This window comes from Myotis nattereri (assembly GCF_964212035.1).
Source record: "Myotis nattereri genome assembly, chromosome: 1".
NCBI classification, from domain to species: Eukaryota; Metazoa; Chordata; class Mammalia; order Chiroptera; family Vespertilionidae; genus Myotis; species Myotis nattereri.
Window position 1 is genome coordinate 8,220,898 of NC_138075.1, and position 18,967 is coordinate 8,239,864.

At 46.7% G+C, this 18,967-nt stretch overlaps 2 pseudogenes across 2 annotated transcripts; one reads left to right on the forward strand and one right to left on the reverse strand.

The window, feature by feature from the left end:
* The first annotated feature begins 7,670 nt into the window (after positions 1 to 7,670).
* LOC308521187 (S-phase kinase-associated protein 1-like) lies at positions 7,671 to 8,161 on the forward strand (annotated as a pseudogene). The gene has a single exon. The product of its transcript is annotated as an S-phase kinase-associated protein 1-like (transcript).
* Positions 8,162 to 13,161: 5,000 nt separating this feature from the next.
* LOC308533499 (eukaryotic translation initiation factor 5-like) lies at positions 13,162 to 14,369 on the reverse strand (annotated as a pseudogene). The gene is made up of 2 exons: positions 14,300 to 14,369; positions 13,162 to 14,186 (listed from the first exon to the last, which is right to left on the reverse strand). The product of its transcript is annotated as a eukaryotic translation initiation factor 5-like (transcript).
* Positions 14,370 to 18,967: the final 4,598 nt, after the last annotated feature.

The following is an 18,967-nucleotide window of genomic DNA, read 5'->3' on the forward strand; positions in this document are numbered from 1 at the left end:
GTGTTCTTTCCCTTTTATGAAAGCCTCCTGGTGTGAAAGCTTCAGGGCTCAAACTGGATTCGCCCCCGAGGTCCCGGGCCACCTCCCCGGGTGATCATTACATCCTGGAGGGCTGCTCTAGAATGAACAAGGCTGTGAGGAACCATCGTGTCCCAGAAGGTGTGAGTGCCGGGGCCTGGTGTCCTCCCGGGCACGGCCTCACCTTGCCCAAGAGCTCCTGTGTCATTCGGGTTCCTCTCTCCACCAGGGGCTGAGAGGAAAGTCAGGTGGCTCTGCCCGCACAGCGTAACAGCTTCCGAAGGAACATATTTCAATATTGAGACACCGGTTTTCTTATTGGTGGTGGGGTCCAAATACCAAACACTCAGCCCGCAAAGGGAGAAGAGGAGAAATCAGCGGGTTTATTATCCCACAGATCTCAGGTGAACATGCCCGATAATGCCCGCTTAGCTACATTATCTTTGGGGCCCCAGCTCCACCATGACCTGCATGTCTGTGCACCCCACACCCTCCCACCTCAGAGAGCATCACTGTGAAGTGAGCGGGGTAGGTGCAGTTATGTGTCTAATATACAATGTTGTGTGTGCGTGTTGAAGCATGTCACATGTCAACGACAATGAGCATTTCACAATAAGTATTGTATTACATCACCCCACCACCATTCTGGGGGGCTGACTGGGCTTAGCGGGTGGTCCCTGATCGGGCCCTCTCGTGTGGTTCAGTCAGTGGCCAGGGTTAGAATCATCTGATGACTTCCTCACATGGCTGCTCTTGCTGCTGCTGGAACACCCACACTGGCCTCCTCATGGGCACTGGGCTTCCTTACAGCATGGAAGCTGCTGGGAGAAAGCTGTTTACGACCTAGTCTCAGCAGTCACATAGCTCTACACCCACCATAGTCACAGGCCTGCCAGGATCCAAGGGGAGGGAACATATGTCCCACCTCTGGACGGGAGGAATGTCATTGTCACATTGTAAAAAAGAGCGTGTGGGGTGGGATACCTTGTTGTGGCCGCCTTTGACGCTCCATCTGACCTTCTGAGCACAGAGTAAATCATTACATTCTCCTTTACTTCATCTCTACAAGGCCTGGTAGGTGGTTCTCTGAACCTGGTTGTCATTGCTGTCTGAAGTATGAACTTGCAGCTAATGAGCATGCATTTCCTTGGACAATCATCTAATTCTGACCTTTTGCTATTCAAAGTCATCTTCCCACTTCCCCCAGTAAACGCGGTTAGCCATTCTTCAAGGCGCGTTCGTCCCCCAGGCATGCTGGCTGCCCCTGAGGCTGGGAGTTTTGCACCACGTAAGAGGCAGTGCCCCAGTCACATGGGTTAGCGGTTGGGGCAGGTGTCTCTGTACGCAGGGAAACCGAACGCAGTTGGATGGAACTCAGTGGCAGTGGCCTGGGGCAGGGGCAGGATTCAGACTCAGCTCATAGGCCACGGCCCATGTGACAGGCAGTAACGGGGTGGAGCGAAGAACGGGGACTGAGGGAGCCCCAGGAAGTATGCCAGCCCGGGATGGAGAAGGAGAAGCCCCCAAAGAGTTAGCCAGATGGGTGAGGAGCTGGGGAAGGCAAGGATGGCCTCCGGGGCGGGTGGGGGCTTGTAGAAATCCGGGAAAGGGACTGTGGTGGTTTTATTAAGGCTGGAGTGAGGGAGTTGGGGGGGTGGGGGGGAGCCAGGTGGAGGTGAGGGGTGAGACTGAAGAAGTCAGTGGAAGCCAGGCGGCCAAGTGCCTGGGAAGCTGCCAGAGGGCTGAGCTTCATCTTGAAGGCCCTAGTCCGCTTCTAAAGGATTTCGGTAGGAAAGTGACTCGATCAGATTTGAGTTTTTATGGGTGTTTCTGGCTGCTGGGCACAGCGGGATTGGAGGAGAGAGGCGTGAATTCTGGGGCCCTGTGATGGGCGCTGGGAAGCAGAGGGATCCTTAGTTTGAGAAGCATCCCCCCACCCCATGTGCATCAGATAGGACGTTAACGCACACCCACCAGCTGCACTTGAAATGCAGTTCCGCCATGCTGTCAGGTGTGTGTGGTCCCCTCATCTGCTCTTTCAGTCCCCTGCAGTCAACCGCAGGCTGAAAATATCACATGGAAAATTCCAGAAGTAAACATTCCATAAGTCTTAAAGTGTGCACTGTTCTAGGACCACTTAGCTCCATTCCCCCTCCCACCCCTCACCCCCCATGTGACTTCTCCCTGAGCCCAGGTCTCCGGGCTGCAGACAGCCCTGCCCTCTAGTCACTTAGGGGCCGTCTCAGACATCAGAGCGGCTGTGGGGATCGCACACCTGTGCTCAAGTCACCCCTCACGTACTGAACAGGGGCCCCAAAGGGCAAGAGTGGCGGTGCTGGCGATGCAGACCATGCAGACCGGCCAAAGAGAAGCCGGGAAGTGCTTCCTTTCTGTGAAAAGCTGAAAGTTCTCCACTTACTAAGGAAAGGGGGAAAATCGCATGCCGAGGTTGCTAAGGTGTATGGTAAGAACGAACCTTCTACCCATGAAATTGTGGGAAAGAATATGTGCAGGACAATACAGTGTTTTGAGGAAGAGAGAGTGACCACATTCACATCACTTTTATTACAGTATATTGTTATAACTGTTCTGTTGTCTTATTAGTTACTGTTGTCTTTCTGTGCCTAATTTATAAATGAAACTACCATAGGTGTGTACGTAGAGGAAAAAAAACTAGTATATGTAGGGCTTGGTAGTACTCGCCATTTCAGACATCCACTGGAGGTCTTAGGACATATCATCAGTGGATAAGGTGGGGGGGGACTACTATTTAAAGTTTGTTTTTGAAATTCTTTGTTTCTGAGTAGCACATCTCATTGACTCTGGGCTGTGACTTATTGTGTGTGCCCTTCCAGAACTCGCAACGTTGGAGTTGTAGGGACTTACCTATTTTCTCATAAACTGCCCCCACCTCCACCTTTGGACTCCGGGCCAGTCCCTCCCCACCTTTTCTCCCGCACGTTCACGCCCAACCCCCCCATCACGCATCTCACCGTCTATTATCCCTGACAGACACCATTCCCACGACCTCAGCCTCAACAAGAGCTGCCTCAGCATGTTGGGAGTGTCATGTTGACCCCACTGCCTGGACCTCCCCTCCCTGAGGTTCACGCTTTCTCCAGCCTTCCCTCCGCTCCTGACCCTCCGCCCCTCTGCCTAGGGTGGGTGGAGGGGCCTCAAGGGACAGCGGGAAAATCTCAGGGTCCCCAACCAAAAGACCCTGATGTAGGCTCATCATAGTCATGTGATCTAGACAAGCTGTTAACTCTCTCTGGCCCCTGGTCACAAGGTCCCCTCTCCTGCTGTGATTGCCACCCCTTACCCCCTACCCTCCCCCCTCAAAAAAAAAGATGCATTGGAGTCTCAACCCCCAGGACCTCAGAATGTGAACTATTTCGAGATGGATCTTTACAGAGGTAATCAAATCAAAGTGAGGTCATCAGGGTGGGCCCTAATCCAGTATGACTGGTGTCCTCAAAAAGGAGAAATTGGGACCCACCCAAGGAAGACATTGTAGAGACACAGAGAGAAGACAGCCATCTACAAGCCAAGAGAGGCCTGGGACAGACCCTTCCCTGCCGACACCTTGATTGCAGACTTCCAGCCTCCAGAATCCTGGCTGGTGGCACTTGGTTACAGCAGCCCTGGGACACTAACTCCTCTGCCCTACTGACTTCCTGAAATGAAATAACCTCGTGGAGGTGCTCTGTAGAGGGCAAAGGCCGATGACTCATTCATGCTCTGAGCAATCATTGAGCACTTACAGTGCGCAGGGGCCACGCCTGAGTGCAGGGGGTCAGCATGGCCAACTTGCATACATCCTTTATTTGTTTCCTTTACTCTCTTGGCCATCTTTTTTTAAAAAAAATAAATACGTTTTTATTGATTTCAGAGAGAGGAAGGGAGAAGGAGAGAAGGGGTAGAAACATCAATAATGAGAGAGAATCCCTGCACACCCCCTACTGGGGATTGAGCCCACAACCCGGGCATGTGCCCCAACCAGGAATCAAACCGTGACCAGAAGGTTTCATGGCTCAATGCTCAACCACTGAATCACACCAGCCAGGCTTGACCACCCTGTAAGTGGAATCCATCTCAAACTGTTACAGTTCTTGCACCTCCTAAATAATCATTAAGTGCATAGTAGGTACATAAGAAATGCCTATAGAATTGATTGAGTTTAGGTTTGTAATCGCTGCAAAGGATCCAATTGACAAATCTGTACGTGGGCGTGCTGTATATTTTCTAGTCTTCAGCAGCATCTAGAAAAACTAATCATAGTTTAGGCCCCAAATAGCCTCATTTATTTTGCGCCATGATGGCCTGTCTCCTTCTTTAGGGCATAGGATCTCAGGCCCTCAGTGACAGCTTCCATTTGCTTTCAGGACTTCACTCCACCTTGCTGGGCACAGGTCATGTCTGTGGAGAGTGTTTTGAAGTCAAGTCACATTTTCTTGGTGTCACCGACTGCCGAGAAAAGGCATTTCATGCATGAAGCATGCAGAATCTTAATAATCCCAATAATCCTGTAAGTTGTTGTTAATTGACCTTTTGAGAGCTCTACTTTATTCTTCAGTAAGAAAGGAAGGGATGGAGGGAGGAAAAAAAACACTATTTGGGGCAAAAGCAGTCCCTGCAGTGTGTGGACACCCAGTGATGCTGGGCAGAGAGTTTTCAGCATGAAGAGGATGAGAACACCAAGCACATAAGTTAGAATGCCATCTTCTTCCTGCAAACAGTGAGTAATTATAGATGCCAAGTGTCTCAGGGAAGATCTGCTGGGCAGATGGTCCTTTTTGTGCCTCCGTGCCACTTTTCTTTGCCCCTTCAGGGTCCAAAGAAACCAGCATGAATTTGCAGCTGGCCACAGCATCCCAACCCATGAGAAATAAAGAGGAACCATCTTCAAGTTCCAGGGGAGCATGCTCCCATGTTCAATTCAAAACACATTTACTGAGTGTATGGTGTAAGGAAGGGTCCTTCATGAAAGGAGTGTGCAACCTTGCCTGACAGCCCAGTTCCACAATCATTTATTGAGTGATTACTGAATACCAGGCACTGTGCTCAGTTGTGGGATAGGGAGGGGAGGGACCAAGAGGAATATGCCAAGATTCCTACCCCTAAAGGGGTTATAGATTCCTGAGGAATATTCACAGAGTCACATATTTTCTTTTTCATTCTCATAGCAACCTATAAAGGAGGCACAATCATCACACCCATTTTACAGATGTGGCAACTGTGGCATGAGGGTCAATCACTTCCCTGTGTGGGGTCAGGAAGTAGATGAGGTGGAGTGTGGCTCTAGCCTGGTTCTACACGTTGGGCTAAAGTGGTAATCCCAAAAGATGTAAGAGATCACAGGGAAGAGAATGGGGGGAAGGGGTAGAGAGGTAAGCAGCCTGCAGGAGAGAACAAAGAAAATGCTTCCCTAGAGGTGCTGAGAGGGGCCTTTGAAACGCAGAGAAGGAGTGACCCCAACAAGGAGACTGGGAGGCATTAGGAAGGGGGTAGATTTTGAGCTAAGTTTGAAAATTGATGAAGGCTTTTTAAATATATTTTTATTGATTTTAGAGAGGAAGGGAGAAAGAGATAGAAACATCAATGATGAGAGAGAATCATTGATTGGCTGCCTCCCCTATGGGGATTGAGCCCACAACCCCGGGCATATGCCCTTGACTGGAATCAAACCTGGGACCCTTTGGTCTGCAGGCCGAAGCTCTATCCACTGAGCCAAACGAGCTAGGGCAAAAAATTTATGAAGATTTTGATAGGCAAGGAGGCCAGGGGAGCCTAGCACAGTTGCAAGCAGGAGCAGAGGCAGGACCATGAGGGCTGGGGGTGCTGGGGAAGATGAAAGGAATGTGGATGGAGCAGAAGCATCACTAAAAATAGCAGATTAAGAAAATTATACACCACGACCAATTGGAATTTATTCCTGGAATTCAAAGATGGTTCAGCATATGAAAATCCATTGATGAAATACACCACTAAACAGAATATGGGGAGTGGAGGAGCAAATGATTACTTCAATTGATGCCAAAAATCATCTGATAATATTTAACAACCCTTCATGATATAAACACTCAATAAACTAAGAATAGAAGGAAACTACCTCACCATAATAATGACTATATGTAAAAAGCCTACAGCTAACATGCTTAATGATGAAAAACAAAGTTTTTCCTCTAATATCAGGAACAAGGAAAGGATGACTGTTTTCACTACTTGTATTCAACTTCATACTTGAAGTGCTAGCCAGAGCAATTTGGTAAGAAAATAAAAAAAAGGGGAGGGAGCATCCAAGTTGGAAATAAAGAAGTAAAGTTATCTCTGTTTGCAGACAACATCATCTTATATGTAGAAGACCCTAATGATTCCCTTAAACAAGCAAACAAAAAAAAAAAAACCATTAGAATTAATCAATGGATTCAGCAAAGTTGCAAACATCAACACTCAAAAATAAGTTGTTTCTATAGACTAATAATGAACATTGGAAAAAGGAAATTAAGAAAACAATTCTATTTACAATAGCATCAAAAAATAAAATTAAAAACTTAACCAAGGAGGTACAAAACCTGTATTACTGGAAACTGCAAAACATTGCTACAAGACATTTCTTTACTGGTGTCTTCAGACACCAATAAATTAATAGACGTCCTGTGTTTGTGGATTGGAAGGCTTAATATCGTTCAGATGTCAAAACTACCCAAAGTAATGTACCGATTTAATGTAATCCTTATCAGAGTCTCAATGGCATTTTTTTTAAGAAATGGAAAAATGCATCTTAAAATTCATTTGAAATCTTAAGGGATCCTGAATAGTCGAAGCAATCTTTAAAAAGACAATGCTGGAGGTCTTCCACTTCCCAACTTCAAAACATATTACAGAACTAGAGTAATCAAAACAGCATGGTACTGGCATAAAGACAGACATGCAGAATAGCAGAGTAGAATAGAGAGCCCAGAAATAAACCCTCACACATATGGTCAAATGGTTTTCAACAAGGGTTCCAAGACCATTCATGGGGAAAGAACAGTTTCTTCCAGAAATGGTTTGGAAAAACTGAAAATGCAAAAGAATAAAGTTGGACCCTTCCCTTACACCATACACAAAAATTAACTCAAAGTGATCAAAGATCTAATAATGAGAGCTAAGGCTATTAGCTCTTAGAGTAAAACACGGAGCTAAGGCTATTAACTCTTAGAGGAAAACAGAGAAAGAGCTTTATGACCTTAACTTTGTCAGTCATTTCTTATATACGACACCAAAACCACAGGTAACAACAACAACAAAAAATGGATAACTTGGACTACATCAAAATTTAAAACTTCTTTGTATTAAAGGACACAATGAACAGAGTGAAAAGGCAACCTACGGGATGGGAGAAAATATGGGCAAAACAATATATATGGTAAGGGGTTCATATCCAGAATATTTAAGGGACTCCAACAACTCAACAACAAAACAACCTAATTAAAAGATGGGCAAAAGATTTTACTAGGTATTTCTCCAAAGAGGACATACAAACGGGCATCAAGCTTTGAAAAGATGCCCGGTAAGTGGCCTTGTTCTCCACCTCTTCCTTTTGGTTCTGCTGCCGCTGCCCGGCTCTCGTCAGCCTCCGGCCCGCTCTCTCCTTGAGCCCGAGCACCATGCCTTCACTTAAACTGCAGAGTTCTGATGGAGAGATATTTGAAGTTGATGTTGAAATTGCCAAACAATCTGTGACTATCAAGGCCATGTTAGAAGATTTGGGAATGCATGATGAAGGCGATGATGATCCAGTTCCTCTACCAAATGTTAATGCAGCAATATTAAAACAGGTCATTCGTTGGTGCACCCACCACAAGGGTGACCCTCCTCCTCCTGAGGATGATGAGAACAAAGAGAATCGAACAGATGATATTCCTGTTTTGGACCAAGAATTCCTCAAAGTTGGCCAAGGAACACTATTTGAACTAATTCTGGCTGCAAACTACTTAGACATCAAAGGTTTGCTTGATGTTGCATGCAAGACTGTTGCCAATATGATCAAGGGGAAAAGCCCTGAAGAGATTCGCAAGACCGTCCACGTAAAAAATGACTTTCCTGAGGAAGAGGAAGCCCGGGTAGCAAGGAGAACCCGTGGTGTGAAGGGAAGTGAAAAGCTGTGCCTGACGCTGTAACACTGTAAGGACTGTTCCAAATACTAGTTGCACTGCTCTGTTTATAATTGTTACTATTAGGCAACCAGTAGACAAATGCAGCAGCAAATCAATTGTATTAGCAGAATATTGTCTTCATTGCATGTGTAGTTTGGGTACAGATTCCAAACCTATGGCTGAGTTTCTTCCAGTCTGATCAAAAGTATCTTTTTTCTTTGCTCTGAACAAAACTGAATTGTGGGTTCTCTATAAGAAGAAGGAGGAGGAGGAGGAGGGAGAGAGGGGGGGGGGGAGGAGGAGGAGGAGGAGGAGGAGGAGGAGGAGGAGGAGGAGGAGGAGGAGGGAAAAAGATGTCAGCATTACTACTAATTAGGAAAATGCAAAGCAAACCATGATGAGATATCACCTCACACCAGTTAGGTTGCCTATTATCAAAAAGAACGAAAAAAATGCTAGAGAGGATGTGGGAACACTGGAACCCTGTGTCCTGTTGGTGGGAATGTAAAACGGTGCAACCTCCGTGGTAAAAAGTATGGCAGTTTCTCAAAAAGTTAAAAATAAAATGACCGTGTGAGCCAGCAATTCCACTTCTGAGTATCTATCCAAAGGAACTAAGGGGTAGGGCCAGTGGCTCAATGGATAACCCTTCTGACTATGAATCAGAAGATTCCCGGTTCAACCCCTGGCTGGCTTGAGGTTTCCCTCCGCCATCTTTTCTGGGGAGGTGGGGAGCTGTTATTGTATCCAAAGAATTGAAAGCAGGGTCTCAAAGAGATAGCTGCATACCCATGCCCCTAACAGCAGTATCCACAACAGCAAAAGGCTGGAAGCAATCCAAGTGTCCCCCAAGGGATGAATGAGTAAATAAAATGTGATCGATTTCTATGATGAACTATTATTCAGCTTTAAAAAAAAAAAAAGGAAGTGGGTCAATGGGGAAAAGGGAGACATATGTAATACTTCAAACAATAAAGGGGGAAGAGAAGGAAATTCAGGCACATGTTACAACATGGATGCACCTTAAGAACATTATGCTATGCGAAACAAGCCAGTCAGAAAAAGACGAATACTATAGGATTCCACTTTTATGAGGTACCCCCAGGGGTCAAATTCAAAGAGACAGAAAGTAGAGTGGTGGGTGCCAGGGGCTTAGGAAGGGGGACATGGGAAGGCATTTCAGTTTCACACAATGAAAAATCTCTGGTTGTGAAAATGTGGATATACTTAACAGTATTGTACATTTTTTTAAAAAAATTTCTCTGTGAATAACATTTTCATGTGGATTTCAATCTATTGGAATTTTGGCACCAGACTCAACACCAGTCTATGCCAAAATTTTATTTTGTGTTTAGAAGCCCTAAACATAGTTTCCTTCAGGTTAAAAGGAAAACAAAATGAAACAGAAGCTTCTATAACAGAACCTCATTAGCTTGACACTGGGTATGTTGAGTGCAACTTGGTCCACGCCACCAGTATCTCCTATAGAATTTCAGATAATGAAAGCAACTAGCCAATGACAAAGAATTTGAAACCTAGGTGAGATGTGAATTTGCAAAACCCTTTTCTTTGGTGTGACAAAGCACATTCCCTCCAGATATAGTTTCTGCTTCACTCTCATCAAAATCTATCAAAAGGCAGCTGGAGACTAATTCATTCTCTCTCTAGTAAAATTACTAGATTTTAATTTCTTAAATAGTGGACAGATCACGAGAATTCTCACTTCATATTACACAGTGCTCTAAGAGTATCATATTTTAAAAAGATATTAGCTTGTAAGAACATGTAATATGTAACTTTAAAATGCAATGGGTATTTAATTTTAAAGCGTGCCTTTAACATTTATGTAAAATGTTTTTTGTACTTGTTCAATAGAAACTTGTCTGGCTACTAGGTAAAGCTAACAATAAAACTATTGGTCTGCAATGTGTTAAAATATCAAGCTAGCAAGATTTTATTATATCAAATGTTTGTATAATTTCAATGTGAAAAAATTTTTACATACATTTGTTAAGGTCTCATTGTAATCAGAGGTGAATGAAGAAAGCCCATGTTCCAAATAAAACGAATCCCATGATTCTGATTCCCTTAGAACACTTTTAATGGAAAGAAATAAATGCAACAAGTTCTCAAAACCCTTAACAAGTGCATCTAGATAATCTTTCGGAGGCAAAGAATTCACAAGAAGTTATTTCCAAATCTAAAGACCAGAATGGGCTGGGCCAGCCCCTAATCACCTGTATTCAGTGGCCATCACCAGACTCATGAGTGTCTAACTATATTCAATGTGAAATAAAAGACACCCAAGTCTCCTGCCAAAATATAGGCTGACTTAGACGTACAATTTTAGTTTTCTTTTTAAATAAGACATTTCTTGGAGGAGGAGGTGGCGGGGGGGGGGGGGGGGGGAGGGGGGCGGGGGGAGGTGGAAGGGAATCAAGCTTGAGGCATAGCAACACTAATTTTAGCAAGATAGCAGCCAAAACCTATATGTCCAAATGTAAAAGGCATTAAAGAATAAGCCATAGTATTAGGGAAAATCCACACTGAACAAAATATACAGTATATGTCTAAACATTTTGAAATTGTTGAAATTGTAATTTAAGCCATAAAAGCTGTAAAATTATGTTGTTTTTTTGCTAGACATTAAGTGCACCTTTTTCTTTTTCCCCCAAATAAAATCATAGAACTTACTATTTAATCATACCTCAAAGCTTGAGCTTTCTGTCAGCACAAAGCAACAGCTACGTAGACATAAAATGCTTATCTCTATATATAAAAGCCTAATATGCAAATTGTCCCCTCAGGAGTGCCACCGGGAGACCGGGAGTTCGATTGATCACTATGATGTGCACTGACCACCAGGGGGCGGCACGAAACAAAAGACAGCCTGAGCCGGTGGCCGGTGGCTGGCAGCCAGGGGAGGGAGGCCCCAGCTGGCAGCCCAAAGACCCTGACCGGCCCTGATCGCTGACCAGGCCTAGGGACCCTACCTGTGCATGAATTTCATGCACTGGGCCTCTAGTTTGTTAATAATTCTCCTGGCTTATCCAACTTATAATGCATATGACTTCAAAGACTACAATTTGGGGCAAGGGTATGTAAACTGGAAAAAGAATTCAAGTTTCAAAACTTGCTCTTAAAATTATTTATCGGACACTCAGGTCATTTTTACTCTTCTATAATAATAAAAGCATAATATGCTAATTAGACTGGACATCCTTCTGGACAACCTTCTGGACGAAGCTGGGGCTGCGAGGGCCGAGGTGGCCAACGCCACGGTGGGGGCCACGGCAGAGGCTGGCAGCTGCAGCAGCGGCCAAGCCCCTTGCACGAATTTCGTGCATCAGGCCTCTAGTAGTAAAATAAAGGTGTTGCACTGTCCACCTTGGCATGGTAAGAATGTACATTACCGGATGCCAATTTGAGGGACTAGAGATAAGACTTAAAAAGTACTGTATTTCTTAATGGCTGAATAAGGTAATCCTATAAAATAAAAGGCTAATATGCAAATAGACAGAATGGCAGAACAACCAAACAATTGGTTACTATGACATGTGCTGACCAACAGGGGGCGTGCGCAGAACATGGCAGCCTTTGGCCACAGTGGGATGGTGGAGCAGGTGAGCAGGGGCACCAGACCAAGACAGGGTGCCAGTCGATGTCATCTGGGTGAGCCTCTGGTGGTTACTGAAAATTCTTTGCTCCCACACACCGCAGTCCCACCTGGCACTCACACTTGCTGCCGACGCCGACCCTGCTCGCACCCGCTGCCGGTGCCTGGCACCAGTCCCAATCACTCGGCACCATCAGTGGGTGCGAGTGGCAGCTGCCAGCCCTCATTGCCCCTGAGGGCTTCTCCACCTCCCCCTGCTCCTGAGGGGTGATCAGGGCAGCAGCCACTGCTCGCACCCGCTGCTGGCACCAGCCCCAATTGCTCTGTGCCGTCAGAGCGTGGGAGCGGCGGCAGCGGGAGCTGGGCTGCCAGCAGACAGGGGACCAGGGGCTGTGGCAGGAGGGACTGGGCAGGGTCAAGGAGGATGGGTTGAGACCAGCCCCTGTGCCTACCACAGCCTCATGGCCCTAGTGTATATACATAAAAGCCTAAACAACCATCTGACCATTCAACCACCCCACTGGTAGCTATGATGCACAATGACCACCAGGGGGCAGACGCTCAACCCAGGAGCTGTCAAGCTGCAGTGACTTGGCAGCTGCGGTTCTCTAGGTGATGATGCACCTGGAACCAGAAAGGAGGGAGCCTGATTCTAGGGTGCATCACCCAAGAACCACCCTCTCGCAATCCACGACCCCTCGGGGATGTCAGAGAGCTAGTTTTGGCCTGATTCCCACAGGCCAGGCCAAGGAACCTCTAGTTAAAAATAAGTTTATGCTCACATTCTGCTAAAGACCTGTTTATAGCCTCAGCACCTAATAGTGTCTAACCAGCTCCAAGAATCCCTATCAGGTTAAATGATGGTACAGTGTTTTTAAAAGGATCCAATTGCCCTGACTGGTTTGGCTCAGTGGATAGAGCATGGGCCTGTGGACTGAAGGGTCCCAGGTTCGATTCCAGTCAAGGGCATGTACCTTGGTTGCTGGCACATACCCAGTAGGGAGTGTGCAGGAGGCAGCTGATTGATGTTTCTCTCTCATTGATGTTTCTAACTCTCTATCCCTCACCCTTCTTCTCTGTAAAAAATCAATAAAATATATATTTTTTTAAAAAGGAGCCAATTGCTTCCTTCAGCAGCTAAAGTCATTCAGAACCAAAAAATTTAAGAATGACCAAAATCAAATCTTTATTTTTATAACTGTATAAATGTGATCCAAATGTGTCCACCACTAACTTTTCGAAAAGAAATATGCTATAAATAAGCAAACTACATCTGTTCACTGATGTGTGTATGGACTCCTGAGGTGTCTCATTGGGGTTTAATTACAACAGAACACTCCCAGCAATACGTTTTGAGCAGAAAGTGTAGCATGATGTTAAGCCATTTTAGCTTTTGCACATACATGTTGCACCTCTGGCTGATGGTGCAGAAAGATTCTCAGCATAACAGATAAGGTGGGTTGCACCACCCCTTTCAATGGCCTCAATATCAATGCCAGCGTCCTTGTCATCAGACTTCGCAGCTGCAACTTTCAGTACACTGGCAGTCTTCGAATACACCACCTCCATACTCTCATCTTCATCTTCTTCTTCACCACCAGAGGGTTCCTCCTAGGCTTCCTTCCACCACTTTACAAATGGTTCTGCTTTGACACGGCTCTCTTTGGCGAGTTCTTTTGTAACCTATTTCTTTGAGGCCTTTTCTGACCAGCTGATGATGACCTCCCCCTCCAAAAGGTCTGCGTCATACATTTCCTTCAAGATACGTGGAATCTTGGAGAGGAGCTGAGCTTGATGCACTGCTGCCACACACTCCGAACCACGAAGAAGGTAATGTTGAGCTTTTCTATTGTTGTGACAAAATCATAGGAAATGGTGCCTGTATTTTTTAATCTGTTCTCTAATCTCATTAGAAAGAACTACAGTCAAAACAAGACGTCCCATAGCTTTTATATCCAGTCTTTCTGCTTCGGCAACAATTTCTTTGTCCGATGAGTCGATAATACCCTCTTCTTTCCTTTTCTTAACAAAATCAAACAGGATATTGACCCATTCTTCAACTGTTCTTTCCAAATCATCACTGAGTGTTAGAACGTTTGCATGGCCACTGATTTCATCCATTCTGTGCCTCTGAGCTTCCTCAGTGGTATCCTCCCCCCAGTCATTATCCTCTTCTTCTTCCACAGCATGTGGAGGAGGACTGATTTCATTTGATGGTGGTGGTGGTGTCTCTCTGCTGGGCACAGAGCCGTTTTCCTTATCTTTGCCCTTCCTATTTTTCTTTTTCTTTCTTTCCTGTGGGTTTTTGAGAATGAATGTGTGGAGTTTATGATGTGTGTCAAGCATGCCTCGATAACCACAGGCTTTACAAGAATTGGTTATTGTTTGCTTCTTTGGTTTGACATGCAGATCTGCAGCGGGAGTCAGTCTGGGTCCCGCCAGCACAGCGGGTCTGGGTCTCGCACAATTTCACATGCTGGGCCTCTAGCATTGACTATAACTGTCTTGATTCCATTTCCTTTGCCCTCAATCAGACGGGGCGTGTTGTAGCGACAGAACTGGCCTGACACACTGTGGTTGTCGTTGACAGACATTGTGGCTTATTGGTGGCTTTATCAATAAGATGAAGAGATCTTTGATTGCAACTTTTTGGTACCTTCCGTCTGGAGAAGAAGGGATGACATAAACAACTGCAAGAGTTCTCGGTCTCTGACTTGAAAAAGTTTTCGCCACTGAGGCTGTCAGCTCCTTGCTTGTATGCGATATTCCCCCAATACAGGTACCAATGGCTGTGCAACAGCTCGTTTTCCTCGAATAAAGACATAAACCCAACGCTGCTCGCCCGGGACTGGGATGAAGTGAGGCAAGGGTGACCCGGAGTCCGAGGAGGGGCAGCGGAGGAGCGCAGCGAGCAGTGGCCGGGACAGTGGGGAGGGGCTGCCCCAGCGACATCCCGGGTCCACACCCGTCAGTGCCCAGGGCCTGGCGACTTAGCACGGAGAGATGGCGCCCTGAGCCACGACTGATGGGCGCCTTCCCCACCAGCCAGCGGCAGGCCCTTGGGGGTCCAGGAGGTGGGGAGGGGGCGCAGAGCCATCACCGAACTACATTTTTAAATAGTTAGCAATGGTATTTTTTATGTTGTGTGTATTTTACCACCTATCATAACATAAACATTTGTCTAGCCCTGATCAGTGTGGCTCAGTTGTTTGGGCATCGTCCCAGGCACCAAAAGCTCACTGGTTCAATTCTCAGTCAGGGTGTGTGCAGGAGGCAGCCAATCAATGTTTCTCTCTCTGTCTCCTTCTCCTTCCTCTCTCTCTCTAAAATCAACAAACAACTTAAAAAAAATTAGCATAAAGAAGTTGTTTTTTTAAAAGGTGGTCTTGGCCCTAACTGGTTTGGCTCAGTGGATAGAGTGTCAGCCTGCAGACTCAAGGGTCCCAGATTCAATTCCGGTCAAGGGCATGTACCTTGGTTGCAGGCACATCCCCAATAAGGGGTGTGCAGGAGGCAGCTGATCGATGTTTCTCTCTCATCGATGTTTCTAACTCTCTATCCCTCTCCCTTCCTCTCTGTAAAAAATCAATAAAATATATTTTAAAAAATAAAAAATAAAAAGGTGGTCTTGTTCCCTTGCAGTTATAACTTGGGTGGCAGTTCCTGCGAAAGGCGGTCTTTCCCATCTCCCAGGACAGACATGATCTGATTATCTGGGAGGGGATTTCGCTCACTGGAGCGGGCACCGCAGAGTTCCGTCCAGATGGACAATTCGGGGACCGCAGAATTCTGTCCAGATGGACAAGTCCTTCTTAAAGGAAGTCTGCAGACACAGCTCTGGCCTCACACCCACTCTCCTCTGCAGTGCTCACAGTCATACAGAGCGGGCAGGGTGGTGTGTCACAGCGTTTTGCACGGGTTTAGAACCGGGCTGCTCCACTCGGCACTGCTGATACCCGGGCAGGAGGATTCGTTGTCGCGGGGCTGTCCTGTGCACTGCAGGGTGTTTAGCAGATCTAACCTCTAGATGCCAGTAGCACCCCTGCCCCCCAGCTGTGACAACCAAAATGCCTGCCGGGTGTCCCCTGGGAGAAAGCATCGCCCCCATTTGAGACCATTGATTTACAGGGCCAAGGCCAGAGAGACTCCCATTCTTCCCCCATACAGATTTATCCTCCATTTAAGGTCCCCTGAGAGCCACCACCACCCTTCTTGTCCCTGCTCCATACCCTGGAGCAGAGCATCCAGGGAACATCACTGGCCTCCTGGCCCTCTGGCTCCAGGTGGCTGGGCCAGTGGGAGGCACAGGTGAGAGAGGAGAAGGGGAGAAAGGCCGGAGTATTTCCCTTCCCTCCCTCTCTCCTTCCTCCCTGCGCACTGGGTCCTGATGGTGACTCAGCCAGGTTCTGGGAGCACCAATGCCTCCCTCTGCCCAGTTAGGCAGAGGAATGGGGCCAGCTCCCAGGCCGTAAGCCCGTGTGCTGTACCCTCTGCAGTCATTTGCTTGACCCTGCATAACTCTGCGCGTCGACTTGTCATTAATTTACTTCCAGTTAGACCTTCTTGACTGGGCCATCTATTTCCTGACTGTTAAAACCAATAACATATAAGCATAACCAATGGACACAAGACACTGGGGGGGCGTGGAGTAAGGGCATGTGCTGGGGGATAAGGGAGGCCGGGGGGAGGTCAGTGGGGGGAAAAAAGGAGACATATGTACTACTATTTATAATACTTTAAACAAGAAAATAAAAAACAAACAAACAAATAAATAAATAAAACCAATAACCCCAAGCTTAGGACAAGAACTCAAACTCAACACCTAGCAGGCTGCAGCTGTGTGTCCAGGCCTTGCTTCCAGCAAGTTTTCTGCCACCTGCCACCGAGGAATGTGCCCTCCCCCCTCGGAAACCTCCTGACCCTGGGTCGCTAATGCTCTTATGCTATGTGCCTCCCCACCTCATCCTGCCTTATCCCTGCCCCTGGACACAGGGACTTGGGAGGAAAAGAAAGTAGTTGTACTTCACCCTGTACACGTGGACAGGGGATTATATTCTGTGCTGCTTCTCATTTTCTTCAATTCTTGGATATAAGACTTATTCAAATGTTTTTAAAACATTTTTTAGAACTTCCATAGGTTGTTTTAGAACAATCTATGACATTTCCATTTTAGAACCTTCATTTGGTTTTCGTAGAGAAAGTACTCCAGGCATGAGCTGCAGCGTCAGTGGAGTTTATTCCCAATTGGCAGGGGCTGGTGGCATTTCTCGAAGCTCTTCGAGGGCCGGGCAAGAGGCTTGCCTTCATCTAATAGAGCTCTCTGGGTGCCCTGGGGCCTTGAGGTGGTGACTTTTGGGTGTTTCCTCAAAAGTGAATAGCACCTCGCATCAAATCTTTGTCCACTGAAGGGCCACGAAATGCACTGAGCACTTGCCGTGAGCCAGGCACTGTGGTCAGCACCCTTCACATGGACAGTTCTATTGGCATGTGGCAGACACAACTCAACTCAACTTGTCCCAGAAGTTGACATTTCCTCCAAAACTTGCTGTCTGCTTGAATCCCTTTGTCATCAGTTTGTTGCCCAAACCACAAACATGGGCATTAGCTTTTTATCCTGCATTCTGGCTCTCTCCCGCCTGAGCAAGTCTCCCTCCTGGGCATTTGTGATCCTCCCTCTTCTTACAGCCAGAGTTGCCTCTCACACACACACACCGGGACCATAACCAGACCCTGGTTCTCTCCTGGCCTCCTACCTTCATCCCGAATCCCCGCATTCCTGCCACGGATGTCTTCTAATGTGCAAATGTGAGTATGTCACTCCCAGTTTAATATCCTTCAATTACCCCGAATTACATTCAAAAAGAAGTCCAACTCCTTGGTAAGGCCTCCTAGAGTCTTAATCGGGAGCCTTTGTTCCTTCATTCTAACCTCCAGCCGTAACAAAACGCTCTTTCATGCTTCCAAGCCAGACCACCCTCACCCCAGTCCTTGGCGACTTACCACGTCATGTTCTTCTGATTGCTTGTTTTCTTGTTTCCTTCCACCCCAAGGATGTGGAATGCTTAAGGATAAGGGTAGTGCCTTGTTCACCACGGGATCCCTTGCACCGTGCTTTGCACATTGTGGGCATCCAACAAATGTCTGATGGAAGGAAGGAAGGAAGGAAGGAAGGAAGGAAGGAAGGAAGGAAGGAAGGGCTGCATCAGGGGCTGTGATGCAAGAGTATTAGAGGCATGGACTTGTCTCTGAGAAGCTCCCAGCCCCCTTAGAGCTTTGTGATCATAGTTGTAGAACTACTTCTTTTTTATATGGATTTATACTGGGTTTATCATATTGATAGCATGCATCTTATTTTTAAATGAAATATTATTAACGAGGGCATTGCTCTGCATGTCCTATTTTTTAACTACTTGTTTAGGAGAAACTATTAACCCACTTAAAAGGCTAATCAAAACCCATTTCTTCTGCACATATAGCTGTTCGAGGCTGTGCAGTTTACCGGCAATTATTCCTCTGAAAGCCCACATTTAGACACCTGCAGGCAGAACTTTTACTTTCAGGACCTCCTACGCCACTCCTCACTTTAGGTCTCCTCCCCCGCCACCCCCCCAGCCCCGCCCCTTTTCTGCCTTTTAGCTTTCCCATCGCAGAGCAGCATAGAATAACCCAAAATGCTTTGCCTGGCAACTTTCAATAAAAAGCGAAAACCGGGACCTAAGAGAACGCAATGATTTTCCAAGTGCCCAGTTAAGACCCGGCTCCTTAATCATCGCGGGTGATGCTCCAATGCTTCTCAGAAGTGAAATCGGTTCACTGCTAGATCTTACTGTCTCGTGTGTTTCCTCAATCGCGATGCCTGTCATCGGGTCTCCAATAGGTTTGGCACTGGACAGAACGTGGAGGTAAATAGGACGCACAGCATAGTAAACTCATCTCCCCAGTTATTAGCGAAATAACAGAATCTTGTGACTAGTGGTCATAATACAGAGGTTTCCTCGCATGGCTTTTGGTCAAGCCCGTTAAAGAATAAAATAAAAGCCCACTGGCGCTGCTGGAGCCTTGTGTGTGTGTTTGGGGGGGAGGGGGGGGGGGGGCGGGAATCGGTGGGCGGGGCCTAGGCTGGAGGGGGCGGGACCGGGGCTGGTAGGCGTGGCTGCCTCTGGAGGAGGCGGAGCGGATACCGGTGGGCGGG